Source organism: Herpailurus yagouaroundi, unplaced genomic scaffold (genome assembly GCF_014898765.1).
Source record: "Herpailurus yagouaroundi ecotype Mexico unplaced genomic scaffold, PumYag 139, whole genome shotgun sequence".
Classification (NCBI taxonomy): domain Eukaryota; kingdom Metazoa; phylum Chordata; class Mammalia; order Carnivora; family Felidae; genus Herpailurus; species Herpailurus yagouaroundi.
In genome coordinates this window covers 65,902,758-65,920,256 of record NW_024412394.1, presented here as the reverse complement: position 1 = coordinate 65,920,256, position 17,499 = coordinate 65,902,758, and the positions used below count along the sequence as shown (strand labels likewise).

Genomic DNA, 17,499 nt, shown 5'->3' with positions numbered 1-17,499 from the left:
TAGCTGACGGCAAGTGCTGCGGCGGCCCCTTGGGAAGGGGGGCAAGGGAAGCGCTTCCCTGCATGCACAATTCAGGATGAGAGGTGCAGGGGGAAAGCGTCTAAGGGCCAGGAGACCGTGCGGCCGCCACCGCAGGTCAGGGCGGCGGGGCTGCGTCTGAGCGCCACGCCTACACTCACAGGGGTACACCCAGCAGACCTGCTCTTCCAGCTCCACAGCGCTCCACTCCACAGTCCAGCTGCCCTGTTTTGTTTGCTTGTTTTTTCCTTCTGGCTCGAGAGGCCCAGGGGGGATGGATAGGAAGGCCTTCCTGGGATGCGTGTGTTGCGCACATGCGCGGAGTCTCTACCTCAGTCCAGTGGTCGATGCCATTTTCCCTCCCGCCCGTTTTCTCCCCGCCCTGCCCCTCTTGCCCACTGGCTCCCACACCTCCTCTAGCTCCTAGCATTTCTTAGAGCTGCATATAATTTCCCCTAGGAGGGACTTTGTGTTTTCTGGCTGAAGGATTCTTTACACATTTCCAGTCACTTTCCCCTTTGTGTCGCACCTCAGCATCCTCCCCACACTTGGCTGTTGGAGCATTTTTCTTTTTCCTGGTGTTTTATTCCCTCCTCTTGTCTCCTCCACCCCCCACTGCAGTGAGAACATCTCTGTGTGTGTCTCTCAGCTTTACATTTTCCACCAGCAAACACACTTCCAAGGGCCTTAGTGACTTGTGAACATTCCTTCCAAACTAGTCTCCTGGAAACAGGATGGCAGATGAAAGATTTCTTCATTAAAATTAGACACTTTAAGAGGCATTCGGTAAAAGCTCCAAGAATCCCCAACGGGCCTCTGACTAGTGAGGGGGCCAGAAGGAGGCCTGGGTTTTGGGAAAGGCCAACGCCAAGCACACAAGCACACTGGGATTCTGTCCCCCTCTTTCTGACACAGAATTCCTTCCCCCGGAGCAGGGAGGTTTTGAACCTCGTGGGTTGTTGCTTCCTACTCATTGTTCACACTGACTCCTTCTTGAAACAGCTAGTCTGGGGGCAGGGACTGGAGGTCCTCATGACCCACTGTTCTTGGAGAACAGAATATGATTTATGGCTTGCAGAGCGGGTCGAGGTTTGGGATGTAATTCCAACCAGAGATTTCCCATTTGGACTCCTAATGTTTGATTATGCAGCTGGGCGGCGCCCCTCTAAAAGGCAGCTTTCTCGACATGAGCCAGTTCCCAGCTGGGGGTTTTCACTGGACCAGCAGCATGCAGTGGGAGCTTGGAGGAAACTCCTGGGCAGGGCCTTAGGAAACTCGGGGCCTGGGAAAGTGGTTTCTGACTCTGACTGAAAGCAAGCAAGCAAGCAAGAGGCACCAAACTGACTTCTGAACCAGGCTCGGTACTGGGTGCTGCATGCACGACAAACATCTCGCTGATTCCTCAAATGCCTCTGCTTTGAGGGCACGTGGCAAACAGGCTCAGGGCACATTCCTGGGGCAAACCAGACCGCCTGCGGGGCTGGCAGGAACCCCTGTCTTCCTGTAAAATCTTTGGTGCTTCCATGAGGACCCAAGGCTGGGTGGTCCAGTCTTGTGGTTGGGCCTCAGTCCTAGGCAATATCCACCCCTCTCACAGGCCAGGCCTCAGACCAGGTGGACCCTTTTTACTTCTTTCAGGGACTTAGGATATAAGTCTCTAAAAAGCCGCTGAGGTGCCAAGCACAAAAATGGACAGAGATTCTATTTTTTGCCACCTGGCCCACCTGAAGGAGGCCAAGGATAAAACTCTTTCTCAGCAGGTGCGCACACACACTCAGCACAGCAGCAGATTTGTCCCATGCTTTACTGTAGACCATTGTTGTATTCAACGTTCAAGCAAACTATTAGGATGGACATCCATGCCGGAATACTGAATCCTGAGACACAGATGCATGGGAACCAAGTCTTTCTTATGCAGCCTACAGTCCCTCCTCCTCAGTCCAGTCTCTCAAGAGCCACTTCACATGAGCGCGCATTGTTTCTGCCAGCAGACGGGAGCCAGGTCCTACAACCTTTGGCGTGTAAGGCACTCTCCTCCCAAAGCATGGACTGTGTTTCCTCATTTTATGCTGAGATCTGACTCTGGCTATTGACCTGGAAACAACAGGGGTTGGGGTGGAGGTCAGGAGGGAGATCTTGAAAAGTACATGTAGTGTCTTGCGAGGCTTCGGAGGATGTCTTTACATTGGCTCCAGGCAAAGGAAAGCTGTTTTTCTTTTTAAATATTTATTTATTATTTATTGATTGATGGATTTAGAGAGTCCATGCAAGCACAAGCAGGGGAGGGGCAGAGAGAGAGAGAGAGAGAGAGAGAGAGTGGGAGAGAGGGAGAGAGAATCCCAAGCAGTTTCCAAATTCTATGCAGAGCCTGACGCAGGGCTCGATCTCACAACTGTGAGATCAGGACCTGAGCTGAAATCCAGAGTCAGATGCTTAACCCACTGAGCCACCCAGACACCCCAGGAAGCCATTTTTCTATATCACATAAGAGAGGCCTGCTTGTGCTGGCCTGGAGAATTAAGGATAGTAATGAAGATTCTTAGACACTTCCAATCAGTGTCCGGATCCCAGATCTCAGGGTCCCACTCTTTATCACTTTTAGGGCAGTGAAATTGACATGGGAGACCTAAGGCTTCACATTCAGTATACTTTGCAGCTTTGCTACTCTTGCTATCAGACCTTGGGGCTGATTTTCAGCAGTTTGTCCCGTAGATATAGGACATAAAAGTAAAGGACTGCCATAGAGGTGCTCTGGCTTTCCCAGCATGCTGTATGTTGGCAGTAAGCTGTCCTGAATACTTTTTTATCAAGTGTTGTAATACCATCAATGGCAGCCAGCACCTACCACAATCCTTATAATTGCCCCATTCTAGCGATCAGAAGCCATGGCAAATGCATACGCCAGTGGTTCTCAAATTTGGCTGCATATAAGAATCACCTGGTGAGGGAAATACAAATCAAAGCCACAATGAGATACCACCTCATACCAGTCAGAATGGCTAAAATTAATGACTCAGGAAACAACAGATGTTGGCAAGGATGTGGAGAAAGGGGTACCCTTTTGCATTATTGGTGGGAATGCAAACTGGTGCAGCCACTCTGGAAAACAGTATGGAGGTTCCTCAAAAAATTAAAAAAAAAAAAAAAAAACTACCCTACGACCCAGCAATTGCACGACTAGGTATTTATTGAAAGGATACAAAAATGCTGGTTTGAAGGGGTACATGCACCCCAATGTTTATAGCAGCGCTATCAACAACAGCCAATCTATTTGGAGTCCAAATGTCCATCAACTGATGAATGCATCCAGAAGATGTGGTACACACACACACACACACACACACACACACAATGGAATATTACACAGCTATCAAAAGGAATGAAGTCTTGCCATTTGCAGCAACGTGGATGGAACTAGAGTATATTATGCTAAGCAAAATAAGTCATGCAGAGAAAGACAAATACCATATGACTTCACACATATGTGGAATTTAAGAAACAAAACAGATGAATGTAGGGAAGGGAAGGAAAAGTCAGATAAAAACAGAGAGGGAGGCAAACCCTAAGAGTCTCTTGAATACGGAGAACAGACTGAGGGTTGCTGGAGAGGAGGTGGGTGGGGGCATGGGCTTTAAGGAGGGCACTTGTTGGGATGAGCACTGGGTGTTATATGTGAGTGATGAATCACTAAATTCTACTCCTGAAACTATTATTACACTATATGTTAACTACTTGAATTTAAATAAGGTAATAAAAAATAATAATAAATAAATTTTAAAAAGAATCACCTGGGGCGCCTGGGTGGCTCAGTCAGTTAAGCGTCTGACTTCGGGTCGGGTCATGATCTCACAGTTTGTGAGTTCAAGCCCCACGTCGAGCTCTACGTTGACAGCTCAGAGCCTGGAGCCTGTTTCAGATTCTGTGTCTCCCTCTCTCTCTGCCCCTCCCCCACTTGTGCTCTGTCTCTCTCTGTCTCTCAAAAATAAATACATGTAAAAAAGTGTGAAAAAAAAAAAGAGTCACCTGGTGATCTTCAAAAAATATTAACACCTGGTTTCCACCTATAGAAAGCTTCCTTTCACCGGTATGAGGTGGGCTTATTTTAAAGCTTCCCCACATAAGTTTAATGTGGTGCAATTTGGAAACCACTGGCATATCCCTCATCCTGGCATACTGCCTCATCACTGCCTCATCTTCCACTTCTACTGCATTGCTGTGAACACAGGTGAGAGCTTTGGTGACATCACTGCACACCAGGTGTTTTTACCAGTCCATTTACCATCAGCAGTGGGGCCCTTTCCATCAGACAAGTGGGCAGGCAGTTCAACTCCAAACTCCCACCCTGAGGGTCTGCTTCATAGGGCCACGCTTGGAACTATCTCTGCCCACATTCCCTAGACAACAGAGGCCGAGCAAAAGCTTATACGCTAAGACCTTATTGCAGAATAGAATTCCAGGGAAGCAGAAGTGAAGATACGAGCGAGTTGGGGAAAGAGAGCAAATATAAGGAGGTGCATTACCAAGCTGGCCACAGCTCCATGTGAAACTGATTGCTCAGTCCTGCAGGATGTCTCAGAGAGACCCTATGACACCACCCATCCTCTTTCCCCGGGGGAATAAGGGAGGAGGAGTTGGTGTCTGACTCTCATCTTCCATTGGCCCCTGTTTGCCAGTGGCCATTTCTGGATTGTGTCTGTTTGGGTATCATGTGGGTCCTAGTATCTTGTGTCTCCGTGGTGAAAAGAAAGCCCCGCAGCAGAGGCTGAGCTGCCGGAAATAGGCAGCATGGCACGTGAGAGGCACTGCATCAGCTGCCCATTGCTGGGGAACCAACGCCCCTAGCACCTGATGACTTAAAACAACAACCATTTCACTTGTTCACAAGCAGTTTGGGCTGGTTCTGTGGAGCCTGTTGGCCTTGCCGGGGCTGATCCACATGGCTGCAGTCAACCGATGGCTTACCTGGGGCTCACCTGGGGCTGGATGGTCCAAGGTGGATACACTCACATGCCGGGTGGATGCTGCCTACCGATGGCAGGACCTCTCTCTTCACACGATTCTTCACCCTCGAGGGGGCCCGCCGGGGCTTCCCGGCATGGCAGCATCATGTTCCAGTAAGGGCGGGGGACAAAAGGCTGAGGCTCGGAAGTCACATAGGGTCATTCCCACACATTCTCTTGATCAAAGATGTCACAAGGTGGGCCCAGATTCAATGAAGGGGAAACAGGTCTCTTGATGGGAGGAGGAAGAGAGACACCTCGCAACGGGCACACAGGCAGCAACGTGAGGGACCACTGCCGCTGCCTTTACAAACCCTATAAAGCGAGCGTTGTCACTTTACGCCTGCAAGCAGGCCTCGGATCCATGGCGACGGTGGAGGCAGCATCAGCCTCCAGGCTCCAAGACAGACAGAAGAGCATGAGTTCTAGTTACAGTCACGCTGACCCGACTTCAAGCAGAACGTGTGGATCTGGGTGGCTCGTACCTACGTCCAGGTCAGAATGTACACTATTTTAGAGGCCGATAGGGTAATATCTAATCAAGTTGAGGGCATGCCTATACTGCAACATCAAAACTCCACTTCTACAAATTCTCACAGATGTTCACAAGGTGAGAACAAATGTATTCATGGTAACATTGAAATTGCAAAAGACTGGAACAGTCTCCAAGTCTATCAACAAGGGAATGGATAAATGAACTCTGATATATTCATTTAATGGACTATGATACAGTAACTACAATGATATAGATGTATCAGTGTGAATACATTCCAGAAATTTAATGACAAGTGCAATAAAGAAAGTTGAAGGAGATACACATGTTGATATATTTTGCATTTCTTTTTGTTTTTTTTTGTTGTTATTTTTTTTAACTTTATTTATTTTGACAGAGAGAGAGAGAAAGAACAGGGGAGGGGCAGAGAGAGAAAGGGAGAGAGAGAATCCCAAGCAGGCCCCATGCTCAGTGCAGAGCCTGACATGGGGCTTGAACCCATGAAACGTGAGATCCTGACCCGAGCTGAAATCAAGAGTCAGACAACCAACTGAGTCATCAAGGCGCCCCATAATTTGTATAAGTCTTTTAAAAAACCCACAAAATGATATCTTATTATAATTTAAGTATGCAAACATACATTACAGCAGTATAAAACACAGGGAAAAGAAACTCTCAACCTCAGGAAATTGGTATCTCTGGGGGAGAGGAAAAGGATTAGGGGAGGGTTGTCAAAATTTTACAACATTGTATTTATTAAAACAAAAGTATCTGAAGTAAATACAAAATGCTAACTTCTGTTATATGTGGGCCTTAGGTTCATGGATTTTTGTACTATCGTTTTCTAATGTGTGATAAAAAATAAAAACAAGTATTCCTACGAGGCACTAAGAGACCTCAATTCTGATCTGGATTCAGCTTCTAAGCTTGCTCCTGGGTAGAAGAAACAAGTCTGGGAGAGATACACCCCAAAATGCACATGGTGCCGACCTGTGGGTGATGAGATTTTAAATTATCTTTATTTGCTTGATTTTTATTGCAGTATTTAGTGCTGCTTCTATGTTTGGTTATCAGGAAAAAAATAAGATATTTTCAAGAAACCTTGTTCTTTGGAACTTTAAAACCACATTGTGCATCACAAGCAAAAATGAACGGAAATCACCATTTTGTAGATTGAACATTGGCCTTCGTTACCTCACACCAGTCTTCTTCACACAGCATGTACAATTGGACATCAAATCCTGCTGCACACCAGCATGCCTGGGCTCAAGGTGGGGGTGGGGGCAGGGGTATTACGTGACAGAGAAGGCTTTCCCTCATTGGAAAGTGGATCCCTCAGCCTATTCCTTTATTAAATAATCCTTGGGGTGTCTGGGTGACTCAGTCAGTTAAGCTTTAGACTTCGGCTCAGGTCATGATCTCATGGTTTGTGGGTTCCAGCCCAACTACGGGCTCTGTGCTGACAGCTCAGAGCCCGGAGCCTGCTTGCCATTCTGTGTCTCCCTCGCTCTCCGCCCCTCCCCTGCTCACTCTCTGTCTCTCTCTCTCTCAAAAATAAATAAATGTTTAAAAATTTTTTTTAAATAATTCTTGGCAAAAATGGCCTACCCGAAGGGAGGAGCCCCTTCAAGGTATCACCTATTTCTAAACACAAGCAATGACCAAAAGGATACCTGAGTGTACACAGCACTGGGCACGTGTGCTGATGTGTTCAGCACTCTCGCGGCACAGGACCCTGGGGATTCTTTGGAGCAACCACTCTAGTGTCTCTATCAGGGGGCTCCATCCCCCTCCTACCCACCAGTAAATGACGGCAGCTTGTTTGAATCATCACTAGCAAATGTCACAAGCTGCATGATTGCAAGAGGGATTTGTACGGAGAGCACAGAGGCAGCTCACTATCCCAGCCCCTGAGCTCATTCAGCAGATTTCACCACGAGTGAGTCCGGGGGTGCAACTCAAAGCTAGCTTAAGCCAAAAGGGGGGGGATCACATTCAGCTTATTTAACTGGAGGACACAGGGGTGGAACCAGGGACTCAGAGTCCGTCAGCAGGGCCGTTTCTCAGTTTTCCATCTCGGCTTCTCTCTTTGTGTTGATCTCATTCTTCCTTCAAGGAACTCTGTCCAGCGGGGAGGAGAGAAGAAAGGGAAATGACAGGAGGCGGTTCCAGAATTACCTCCTGCCAGCTCAGCATCCAAGAGGAAGGAAAGGGAGAGTCACTAACACTATCAGCACATTTCATCTCATGAATGACTCCGATGAGACCATCTTGAGCCTCCTGTCCACCATATGTACTGATCATTAAGGCCAGAGAGCAGGCCAGGCTTGGGCCACACGCCCAAGCGGGGCACGAGGCAGCATATACAGACTGGTGGCCTCGTCGAAACTGATGACATAAGCATGGAGGAGCAATTGTCTAATGGAAGAAAGTGTGCTCTCATCTGAGGAAGGGAGGGAGGAAGACTGAGGAAACAAAACTGAGTGACCGCCCCCATGCATGTAGGATACAGAGCTCTTCCTCTGCAACCAAGTCTCTTAAGCAGTACAGAAGCATCTCCCCATGAAGTATGCCCGTCCTGCCCCCCTTTCTAAGTGATGTGTGGGGAAGCCCTCAACAGTAAAAGGAGAAAAGTTCTTGTAGCTGTTTGTTGGGCTGGGGGCTCACTTTGAATTAGCCCAAACTCCCCCTTCTCCCCAGCACAGTTACCATTCCTTCCCCTTGCTTCTCTGTTCTTATCCATCTCCCTTTTTTCTAAAGACAATAACCTTCGTGTTTTTAACTTTCCCTAGTGATAAAAAAAAAATTTTTTTTAAGGTTTATTCATTTTTGAGAGAGTACGAGTGGGGGAGAGGCAGAGACAAAGAGGGAGACACAGAATCTGAAGCAGGCTCCAGGCTCTGAGCTGTCAGTACAGAGCCCGATGCGGGGCTCGAACTCACGAATTGTGAGATCATGACCTGAGCCGAAGTCGGTTACCCAACCACTGAGCCACCCCAACCTTCCCTCGTGATAAATAAAATGTACTCCTGGCATCTTAAGAGCAAGTCCTTGTATTTTAGGGGCACAGAACTATGACTGAAAGGAAAATTGCAAGCTAATCTCACTTATGAACCTATACCCCCAAATCCTAAACAAATCACTGTTTGCAGGATGGCCTCAAATGCTAGTCAGCACTGTACGAAAACAAAAAGAAATAAAACATATCAGGATCGAAAAGGAAAAACGAATACTGGCATTATTTGATATGACTATTTTACACAGAAAATCCAAAGCAATTGACAAAGTACAGAACTAATAAGGCTTCAGTCAATTGCTATCAACACACACACACACACACACACACACACACACACACATTGTTTTTCTATGTACTGGCATGCACTATATGCTAACTAACTTGGATGTAAATTTAAAGGTAAAAAAAAAAGTAGATATTTTTAAAGGTACCATCAGAAAAGTAATAAAAAGCTGTAACTTATCTAGGAATGAATCTAACATAAGATGTGCAAAGAAACAAATTTTTACAAAGAAACAAATTTTCCTTTACAAAGAAACAAATTTTTTTTCTTGAAAGATATAAAGGAGAAATGGAATAAATGGAAAGAAGCACCATGTTCATGGAAGGAAAAACTCTATGCCATGAAGGTGTCGCTTTTCCATAAATTGATATATAACTTAGTAAAATTACAATCAAAATCCCATCAGGGTTTTTTGTGGGATGGTTTCAGGGTAGTTGGTTTCCACCAGGGGATGGGCCCCAGGAAAGGGTCCACAGCACAGTGACCTGTGGCAACAGCCTCACCTCTCTGCCATCATCCCAGAGTGATGGGATCTGGGCAACAGTCCCATTCACCCCAATGAGGTGTTGAGCAGGAGAATCCCGAGTTGGGCCTATGACTGGATGTATTTCAGCATCAGCTGAGTTCTGTGTTTTTGAAAGAGGAGCAGTGGAGAAAATTGGTTCCTGCTATTTCTACTACTCAGGAACCAAAGCCTTTTCAACCCTGGGAGCTGGCCAGCTAGGACATAATAAATAACCCCACCAGTGGAAAAAACGCCTTCATTTCATTCCATGAGTTTATAAATCAGTATGTTACTCAGTTATCCCCTGACTTCATCTAATATTTTTCTCCATCACTCCACCGTTGGGGATAGTGTCCTACAGGAAAAACTTACATTCTGAAATGTGCATTTCATCTTCTTCCAATATGGAAAAGAAGGCTCAGTGAAGAAGGAAGAGTGAGCAGCCGTTGCCAGCTTTCTGCTTGGAAACAAGCCATGGAAAGGCATCCAGGAAGAATCTTGCTAGAAGATGACTCTATCAGGCCAGATCAGGAGTTTATGGCCGAAGGCTCACGCAGGGGACTCCGGTGACCCACATGGAGAAGAGCTGGCCCCTTCCCCTGCTTCGGGCTCTGTTCCTCCAGTCTGGAGGAAGCCCTGTGACACAACTCGGGTGGAAAGATGAACCCCAACCATGGCACCCATGCGTATGTGGTACCTCATGGTTTGCAAATCATTTCATCTCACTTGATCCGCACAACGATCCTGTGACTGTTGCCATTTGAAAAATGGGGAATATGGCATTTTAGAAATGGGGAAGCAAACCCAGACTCCAAATTCACAGCGAGCAAGTAAACAAGCCAGAACTCATGTCCATGTCCTACTCTCTTCTGTGCCCCCATTCTCTTCTGTACGTCACCGCTTCCTGCGGCGTTACCCCCAACCCCCACCTGTGGGACCTCTTCCAGTCAAGGCCCTGCAGCGGCGGCTTCGCTCTTCTGAGGGCAGATGGAGGCATGTGGTTAGTCCACAGGCAAGACCGAAAGGCGGGTCTTTTGGTACCTTAATCAATGTGCTGTTCCTAATGAGAAAGGCGCTTCCTCCAAATAAGGAGTTTCAAAGGCGACCGGCAGCACCTTGTGTGCTTGCCGGCGCTTTCCTCCTGGGGCTGCGCGCAGAGCTCGCACCTGGCCAGCCCACTGCTGACACCTTGTGGCCGAGGAACAGAGTTCCTGCTCATTTCCTCTCGGAGTCCCACCAAGCGAGGAAGCTGGAAGCTAGGAACCAGCCAGATAGCCTTCTTCTATCCTTCCTGGGCTCCCCTGGCGACTGTCTCCTCTAAAGCGAAGTGCCAGGCCCGCATGGGGGCTGGTGTAACCCTTAGCGGGTGGCTGCAGAGCTTCCCTGGGGCCCCGAGGCCACCCAGCTTGCCACTGTGAAACCACGGAAGCAGTCACAGGGCCCTCTAGGTGGCACCTGCTGTCCAAGGCGGTAACCAGCACGCATGGCACTCACCAAACGGGCAGATGAAATAAGGGTTCGCCCATAAAAATAGGCGTGAGCCAGACATCTGACCACCGGCTCTTCTTCGGGGCCCTGTGCCTGCGGCGGCAAACGGACAGCCTCCGAAGGTGGGCAGGGCGCACCCGCGGGCACTAGAGCTTGTGCCAGATGGCCTCTTTGGGCAGCCATTGAGGCAAATGACACTTTAGAGGCAGAAGTCATTGTTCTGGCGTCAGCAAGAACACGCTTCAAATTCTAAGGAGACCCTGCCAGTAGCAGGAAGCAAGGTACCATCATCTCATCGTGGACCGCGGCAGAGGCATCTGGCCATGGAGAGTCTTGTCACTGTTTTAAGGTGTGGTACGCAATTATTTTAGCTCACGGCATTTTTAACGTTCCGAATACTAATCCTCAGCGTGGCTGTGGTTCGCTTACTTCACTTCATGAGAATTTAAGATAGTTCTAGTTCAAACTACCATGCTGTCCCACTGCGCTAAGTAGCTAAGGGTCTTGAATCAGGACTGCATCCCCAGCCCTCTGTTTCTCCACCTGCAAAATGGGAAGTTTGAACAAATCTGTATTTCTTAAAGGGTGGGTTGTGAACATATGTGCGCCACAATTGCCTGATCTTTAATTAAAGACCCAGGTTTCACAATTGCTCAGCTGGGGTCTGAGAATCTGCATTTGAACCCCTTCTTTGGGTCATTCTCATGCATAGATGTTTGAGAATGACTGAACAAGGTGATCTAGCGTCTAAGATCTATCGAGATACCATTGTGCACTCGGCACAGACCAGAGAAGACGCTCAAAGAGCCCACGGTCTTTTTGGGAACAAGGATGAGTGAACAAAAAGACATAGTGAGTCTTACTATAGTAAGTATAGTGTTGTCACAAATGCTGTGGCAGAAAGGAGGAGAGAGTGGGAAACTGCCTGGGGACATCATCCCTGAAGGCTCCACGGAGAAAGAGACGCCAGACTGATCTGGAGAGATGGGTTCACCAGGTGACTGAGGTCAGGAGGGGCTCTGCGGGCATCCTGAGCTGCATGTGACTTTCCACTGCTGTCCTGGGGCTGGGGCAGTTAGAGACCTGAAGCCCCGCCCCGACAGTGAGGCCAGCATCTGTAAGAGGAGAGCAGCACACTAAGGATTAGCCTGCCGTTTTCATTTGATCCAAAAATGGATCCAAAGCTCTGGTAATCTCATCCTCTCCTTCCAAAGCAGTAAGAGGTCAGGTCCTCACCGAAGGAGTGCCCACGGGTGGGGCCGGTACTGTCCACAGAGCACATGTGGGCAGGGCTGGGGGTGTCCACAAAAGCGAGCCTGGGATTTTGTGTCAACAAATCACTTTCTCAATAAAGGACATTTAAAAAAAAATAGTCCTTGTTTTCCTTCCTATTTCTCTTTCCCCTTCCCCCCCCTTTTTCCTTTCAATTTCTTTAATATTTAAATTTCCTTAATATTGAAAACTGTTTACTTCCAGGAGCTTTTAGAAAGATGTACCAAGAAAACACCTTGAGTTACTTACTACATGGGATCTAATCCATATTCTTAAATCTGCCCTGAATCCCTCAGCCTGAGTTCTGCCCAGACCTTCTTACCCAGATGGCCATTGTCCATGGCCTCCACCCAGTGGCCTTGGGCAGACATTGAGAAGTGCAGGACCATTCTACCCGTCTTCTGCTGGTATGTGCTGGGGCCTCGTCCTGTCAGCTCACGAGAGCCAATTCTCCATTTTCAGGAATATTTCAGGAATATTTTGTTAAATACAGACATTTTTAGATATTAAATTGCATGCATTACAATTAAATAAGAAATGCTAAACACAAAACTAAAAGATGCCCCAAACTCATCACTTCCCAATTATTTTACCACATTATACTGTTATCTGTGCTCCTGAGGTTATTCATACCTGTTATATCCAAACAGTGGAAATATTGCATAATGAGGTGGCACTGCCTGGGTCTTGCCAACTCCAAGTTCAGTGGTGTCACATTGTTAGTTTGAAATCGATTGTGGTGAAAATATTTACACCACAGAAATCAGCGTATGCTAGAAATCAGGGCTTGGTTTACGATTATGTTAATTGTCTGGACTTAAGAAAGTGATGGAAAATGTTAATAATGAGAATTTAACTTAAAAACATGTCATATCTACGGCTGTTACATTGTGGATAGCGCAAAAATTTGAGGAAATATCGTTCTAGTATTCAGAAAGTAGAATTTGGTCTAGAAAAGAAGTTGCTTGTGTCATTGATGAATGAGCAAAGTTCCAACCTATGTCTCTATGGTCTTACTTTTGTCTCATATGTTACCATACAGGGAAATATCACCGAATAGTCGTTCAGCAATTGAAACCAGGTACAGGTACAAGAATTCAACAAAAACAACAAAAGCATTCTGTGAGAATCCCTTTTATAACAAAGAGTGCATACCTTATTATTATTTGTAAATTGTGTGCTGCTCATCCTTCATAGCAGCAAAAATGTATATTAAATGTGTGTGTGTGTGTGTGTATGTGTGTGTGTGTGTGTGCATTTTTTCCCCCAGAGAGCCCTTAGTTAAACATTTACCAGTGCACCATTAATCTTCTCTGGGCTTTGCTTCTGTGGAACACAATTCACACCCATCAAGGCTGCAAAACCAGTAGTTAGTTTTAATTGCTGTGGTGGCTGATAGGAGCACTGGATTGAGAGTCCACGAAGATCCAGGTTCTCATCTGGGTACTGCCAGTCACTAGCTACCTGCCAAACCACTCAGCCTTTCTCAGTCCCCCCATGTGCGTAAATACGTAAGTGGGTGCGTTGAACAACATGAACGGTAAAGTCCATTCCAGCTCCAAACTGTTATGATCTATGACTCTGTGGGCAAGAGAGGACTCCAAAGTTACAGGAATGCAATCCAGGAAGTTTGGGATGTGCAAACATACCAACCTAAGGACTCCCAACTCCACACTTCAGTGTCAATGTCATTTGTGAAGTCACAGATAGGTTTTAAATGTTCCCATGTCATCAGGTTACTATACTTTCGATGAGAATGACATGAATTTTAGGCAAAGGAGAAGAGAGAGGCCTTACCTGTAAAGAATGTCTTTCGAGGCCCATCTGAGATGAGATACTGTAATTCTGTCTGTGGGGATGGGAGTGAGAAAGATGCACTAAGTATGCTCCTCAGGCAAGGACACTGCTGTCATATCTTCCACAGCCCCTGTCCCTCTCCTTCTGGACTTGGCTTTCCTGCTCCTAGGGGACAATTCTTGGACCCTGAGGTCTCCCCCGTGGCAGAGGCAGGGCCAGCTGAGGTAGCTCAATACCCAGTGAGTGATGGTCCACAAAATCTAATCATTAACTAGAAAGTACTTTATCCCTCACACAGTGGCTTCGTAGCCTCCCCAGTTTGGGGCAGGAAATGGTTAAGCACCACAGTCCTGATCCAGAACAGCCACAGGCAGGGGAGGGGCGGCCAATTAATAACACTACACAGGAAGTGTGGGCCTCCTTCTTTCTGCCCAATGGGGAAATTCATTTTCAATCCTGACCTCAATGAGGAAGTTACTCTTCCTGCCAAAAGGAGTGGAGTGCAACCTTCTCTATCCCCACAGCACAGCAGAACCAGAAGATAGAAGGCAGACAGAGAGAAACAGCACTGAAGGCAGAGCAAAACGCGGGGAGGGACAGAGCGGGCAGCTCGACAGAGACAGCCCTTTGCAGTAGTACGATGACACGACTCAACACTCACTCGCTCACTGAAATGGAGGACGAGGCTGGGAAACGAGAAAACACTAGCTGAAGTGAAACAGTGGGAGACACAGAAAAAGGTCAGCAAACCTAGAAGAGCCTAGACAGACCGGACCCCATCACCGACATGTTCCTTAGCAGAGAGTAAATGGAAGACATACCGGAAGGCCACTGGATACTTTTTATTACAGCATACAGTTTAAATTAATACATGACAGGGGCGCCTGGGTGGCTCAGTCAGTTGAGCGTATGGCACTTGATTTCGGCTCAGGTGATGATCCTGCCATTTGTGAGACTGAGCCCCACGTTGGGCTCTGCTTGGTGCAGAGCCTCCTTGGGATTCTCTCTCTTTCTGCCCCTCCTTGCTCACAGTGTCAAAATAAAATAAACATTAAAAAAATACCCCAGTTTTTTCTGGCTGTATAACACCCCAAGTTGAAGAACCTCTCTAGAAACTGTTTCAGATTGACAGGTGGCGCAGAAAGATACTGACCCCGTGGGTAAAGTCCCACCTCTGATGCCTAGAGGGAGAAGGGCCAGGGGAGTAGACTTTGTGCAATGAGATCCTCAGGGGGTCTGTTTGCATGCAGGCCTGCGACATGTCTGCACATCCACACACTCTATCATCCAAGGTCCTGTCAGGAAAATAGAAAGCACCTCAGACATTTACACGCAAGGTGATTCAATGAAGGGGACTGGCTGCACTGGGGACCGTGAGCTGAATAGCTGGATGGGGGACAGCGAGGTAACCCCGAGGCTGAAGGAACAAAGGGAGGAAGCTGTTATGGGAGCTGCAATACTAAGGGCTTTCTAGAGGGGACTGGAGTCACAGAGGAAAGAAAGCTGCCCGAGGCAGAGAGAGGGGGAAAGAAATGCCTCCTCCCGAGTTCCCATTGGCTGAATTCAGCCAGGGATCCCCTGCTAGACAGAGCTGAGCCGGGAAAGGTAAGCTAGCATACCTGCTGTCACTGAGTCCTGGAAGTAACCCTAAAAGCAGGTATTATAATCCCCATATGACTGATGGAGAAACCAAGCCTCAGAAACATTAAAAACCAATACAGCCGACAGCACACATCAGTAAACTGTGGAGCTGAGACAGAAGCTTAGGTCTTCCATCCATACATCCACACTCGGTCCATTCTCCTCATTTGGTCCTGCAGTGGTGTGGGGGGCAGGGATGTCTATTGAGCCACATGGCACTTCCAAGCTTCCAACGGTAGTGGTCCTTAACCTCCTGCTCGGTCTTGTGCCGGGAGCCATGGTCAAGGGTGCCACATGGCGCTGTGGCTTGTAGGCCAGAGCCAGGATGGCCAGCCAGGGTGGTGGGCTCATGGAGGGTCTTGCCCAACCTCCCTGAGCCTCCGTGAAAGGCCTCTGTGTGCTCTTCAGAAGGCAGAGCAATGGGCCAATGCACAGTCTGTGCCAGCTAATTATCTAGCCCTCCTTCTGCTCCCTGGAGGACCCAGCCTGCTGGATGGATCGACGTTCTGTGTTTCTAACGTCAGATGGCCTGGTGCCACCTCTCAGCGGGACTGGTGTTTGGTTCATCCTTCAGGTTCCCATTTGGCACACAGACCACAAACATCTGCTGGGGTTCTGTTTGGCCTGTGGCAGACTTCAGAGCCGAGAGGGATGGAGAAAGGTGGGGAAGGAGGCGGGGAACTGGGGGAAGGAAGGAAGCCGAGGGCAGCCTTTCCTGCAGAGTTAATCAGACACTGTGTGGTGGGGGAGGCTTGATCCTACACCCAGTCCCAAAGAAGGGAAAGGCAAAAGAGACAAAGAATGTTCATGGAATTTCATTGGAAAGCCTGAAGTACCGTCTGTGGATGCTTTTCCTCCATTGCTTTGCTTCCCCCAACTGTTCCTTTTCTCACCAGTTGGCTATTATTTTCTAACGCATTTTGATAATTACTTTATCAATCAACAAAGATAAACAAAAGCCTAAAAATACATCCGAGTGAATGAATTCCCAGAGCCAACCAATCCTCAACACTATGATTTTTATGGGTTTTTGTTGTTGTTGTTGTTGTTGTTGTTGTTGTTGTTTTTGGTTTTTGGCTTTTTTCTACCCAGACGTGCTTGGGAAACAGTTGAAGGGCTTGATTCCTCATTCACTGAGGGTTCAGTAGACTATATTAACCAACCTCTGCTCTTCTGGCACTCATATACAGGGCCAAGAAATTCAACGACTTAAGGAAATGCTATCCAAGTAAAATAAACACCCTAAAAAGATGCGCCTACAGTCTTATCCTTATTAAAATGATTCTTTGCCTTTAATTTGTTATTAAATCAATAGAATATTGGGTCAAGCACCTCATGAGCCACCTTTTAAAAAAGTAAAACGCAGGGAGTTTGTATCATTGCACGGCTATTATTTAGGAAGAAGAGGTGTCCAGAATCTCAGTGAATGGACCTCATATTTCAGAGGCCAAAATGCTGTCTAGATATGCCCTGTGAGTGACTGGACATAAGTCCCACCCACTAGCTCCCTCTGTCTCTCACAGAGCAGCCCAGCTGGGCTTGGCTTATTAAGAGCCCTGGGGAGAGGCCAGCACTGCATTAGGGAAGAGGCATTAGCCTCAACTTTTGCCTCAGTCCTAAATCCATGACTTTAGAATGAAAAAGTCAATGGGGGTGAAGCACCCCAATGACCAATTGGAAAGGCACGCTCCCCCTCCCACCCCACCCCATCACTTCCCAAATTAACAGTGTCCCCTACCGAAAGGAGGTCTGGGTTCTCTTTCCTATCAAAATCAGCACAGGACCAACATATTCAGTGACTATTCCCAACAATCCATTGCAGGTACTACAGGGATATCAGACCTGAAGGAAATCATCCAATTTATAGCTGCTCACGTAAAAGCCATCAGGAGAATCGTGAAATGATTCTCCATATGGTGCCCTGACGCTTCCAAAAACTATACGAGAAAGAGGCTTGGAAGGAATTCTTTCCTTTTCAGAGAC

The 17,499-nt window shown here is 47.4% G+C and overlaps 2 long non-coding RNA genes across 2 annotated transcripts; both read right to left on the bottom strand.

Moving 5' to 3' along the window:
- Positions 1 to 1,812: 1,812 nt before the first annotated feature.
- Positions 1,813 to 14,151, bottom strand: LOC121029858 (uncharacterized). The gene is made up of 2 exons (XR_005789943.1): positions 13,876 to 14,151; positions 1,813 to 2,112 (listed from the first exon to the last, which is right to left on the bottom strand). It is a non-coding gene; the product is annotated as an uncharacterized LOC121029858 (long non-coding RNA).
- On the bottom strand, positions 7,054 to 13,766 carry LOC121029857 (uncharacterized). The gene is made up of 3 exons (XR_005789942.1): positions 12,401 to 13,766; positions 9,691 to 11,921; positions 7,054 to 7,632 (listed from the first exon to the last, which is right to left on the bottom strand). It is a non-coding gene; the product is annotated as an uncharacterized LOC121029857 (long non-coding RNA).
- Positions 14,152 to 17,499: the final 3,348 nt, after the last annotated feature.